Source organism: Schistocerca serialis, chromosome 8 (genome assembly GCF_023864345.2).
Source record: "Schistocerca serialis cubense isolate TAMUIC-IGC-003099 chromosome 8, iqSchSeri2.2, whole genome shotgun sequence".
Classification (NCBI taxonomy): Eukaryota; Metazoa; Arthropoda; class Insecta; order Orthoptera; family Acrididae; genus Schistocerca; species Schistocerca serialis.
In genome coordinates, this window is record NC_064645.1 from 229926558 (window position 1) to 229929261 (window position 2704).

At 41.9% G+C, this 2704-nt stretch overlaps 1 non-coding gene across 1 annotated transcript; it reads left to right on the top strand.

Annotated features, from left to right (window-relative positions):
- The first annotated feature begins 1892 nt into the window (after positions 1–1892).
- Positions 1893–1999, top strand: LOC126417686 (U6 spliceosomal RNA). Its single transcript, XR_007575757.1, has one exon. It is a non-coding gene; the product is annotated as a U6 spliceosomal RNA (small nuclear RNA).
- The last annotated feature ends 705 nt before the right edge of the window (positions 2000–2704 follow it).

Consider the following 2704-nt stretch of genomic DNA (forward strand, 5'->3'; position numbering starts at 1 on the left):
AATTCTAAAGGTGGCAGGGGTAAAATACAGGGAGCGAAAGGCTATTTACAATTTGTACAGAAACCAGATGGCAGTTATAAGAGTCGAGGGACATGAAAGGGAAGCAGTGGTTGGGAAGGGAGTAAGACAGGGTTGTAGCCTCTCCCCGATGTTGTTCAATCTGTATATTGAGCAAGCAGTAAAGGAAACAAAAGAAAAGTTCGGAGTAGGTATTAAAATTCATGGTGAAGAAATAAAGACTTTGAGGTTCGCCGATGACATTGTAATTCTGTCAGAGACAGCAAAGGACTTGGAAGAGCAGTTGAATGGAATGGAGAGTGTCTTGAAAGGAGGATATAAGATGAACATCAACAAAAGCAAAACAAGGATAATGGAATGTAGTCTAATTAAGTCGGGTGATGCTGAGGGAATTAGATTAGGAAATGAGGCACTTAAAGTAGTAAAGGAGTTTTGCTATTTGGGGAGCAAAATAACTGATGATGGTCGAAGTAGAGAGGATATAAAATGTAGGCTGGCAATGGCAAGGAAAGCGTTTCTGAAGAAGAGAAATTTGTTAACATCCAGTATTGATTTAAGTGTCAGGAAGTCATTTCTGAAAGTATTCGTATGGAGTGTAGCCATGTATGAAAGTGAAACATGGACGATAAATAGTTTGGACAAGAAGAGAATAGAAGCTTTTGAAATGTGGTGCTACAGAAGAATGCTGAAGATTAGATGGGTAGATCACATAACTAATGAGGAAGTATTGAATAGGATTGGGGAGAAGAGAAGTTTGTGGCACAACTTGACCAGAAGAAGGGATCGGTTGGTAGGACATGTTCTGAGACATCAAGGGGTCACCAATTTAGTATTGGAGGGCAGCGTGGAGGGTAAAAATCGTAGAGGGAGACCAAGAGATGAATACACGAAGCAGATTCAGAAGGATGTAGGTTGCAGTAGGTACTGGGAGATGAAAAAGCTTGCACAGGATAGAGTAGCATGGAGAGCTGCATCAAACCAGTCTCAGGACTGAAGACCACAACAACAACAACAACTTTTTTGCAGTTCGTGTCCATGCATTGTTGTACACAAAGATAGTGACACCTCGCAAATATGAAAGTAACCCTTAATGGACTGAGTACTCCATATCTATTATTCACACAGCCATACATGGTATATTGTAAAAGATTATTTTCTTCGGAAGAAAGGACAGTACTAGTGAATATAACAGCGCAGTTTGGATATCAAGTAACTCCACTGCAGATGAATGCATATACAGTCCAGTAGCACGTTTTTTCACCAACAACTTCGACAATAACTTCGCTATTACGTAACGCTGTTTCCGCTTACAATGGAACATATCTAGCACATTTTGAATCCTTTCGTGACAACTTTCCAGAACAACGCCTATCGAGACTGTTCATAAATTTGGATATAAAGTAAGCTTAATGGAAAATATATTGGACATTTTCTGGGAAGAGCACAGTAGACGCTTTGGAGCACTGCAGGAAGTGTAGATCTGATACCAGTCGGTCATTTGGGCATCAGCTGCCGACCTGAAAGTGGTGTGTATATGCTAGTCAACTGTATGGAATTAGCGCTGTACGAAAGATCGACATGGAGACATAACAGAATGACACAAAGCAGCTACTGTCTTTGGACGTGCCAATGACCACACGCTAAATAAAGTTGCCTGTATTGTTCGAGTGTCAATGATGACTGTACAACGTGTCTGTAATGCAGTCATGTAAGACGACTGTAGGACGTGACCATACAAAAACCGTAATCGACAGGGAACAGAGACAAGGCGTGTCATACCTTCTCAATCGTTTTTCGACGTTTACTGTAATCAGAAGAATTAGTAATTGCTCTCTTATCACACGATAAGTTATGCACTCGTGGTCTAGGGCAGTACATCCTTCGGCGATACATACGGTAAAATTGGGAACGTGAAGAGTAATTTAGCATGGACCCTGCGGTAGGATGACACGTGAAATAAATAAAAAAGTGGGTAGTGTTTCTGATTAGTAATCAAGACGTCCTGGGCCTCTGGTTCGAACCTCGCCAATGCTTAAATTCTGAAAAAAAAAAATCTTCAGCACGGGTGATCGAGGTCCACCATTATACCAACGCCCTTATCAAAGACGGCGGAGGAGCGGACAGACGTCCTTGAAGTGGGAAACTGGCCCTAAATGGCTGAAGAATCAGCAGTGAACAACGGTATGAGGATGCAAAAGAATGAAAACCGCTGCACTGAAGATACATAATGTGCCTCCACAGGACACTTGGCCTATAACTGGAAAAAAGGTCATGATGGCCTCTCCATTGACAAAATGTTCTGGATAAGTCCCCATTCGTATCTCCGACAGGGGACTGTCAAGCGGGAGATGACCACGAGAAAAAGGTGGAATAACTGACGAAGGGGTAACGGTCTACGAGTCGGAGCATGGAACGTCAGAAGTTTGAATTTAGTACGAAAACTAGAAAATCTGAAAAGGAAAATGCAAAGGCTGAATCTAGATATAGTGGAGGTCAGTGAACTGAAATAGAAAGAAAACAAGGATTTTCGGACGGATACAGGATGATATGAACAGCAGCATAAAATGGTATAACGCAGGTAGGATTCGTTATGAACAGAACACTGGGAGACTGGGCTACTGTGAACATTTCAGTAACACACGAATTGTATTCGCAGTTGCGTGTGTGTACAACCATCAGCTGTGTA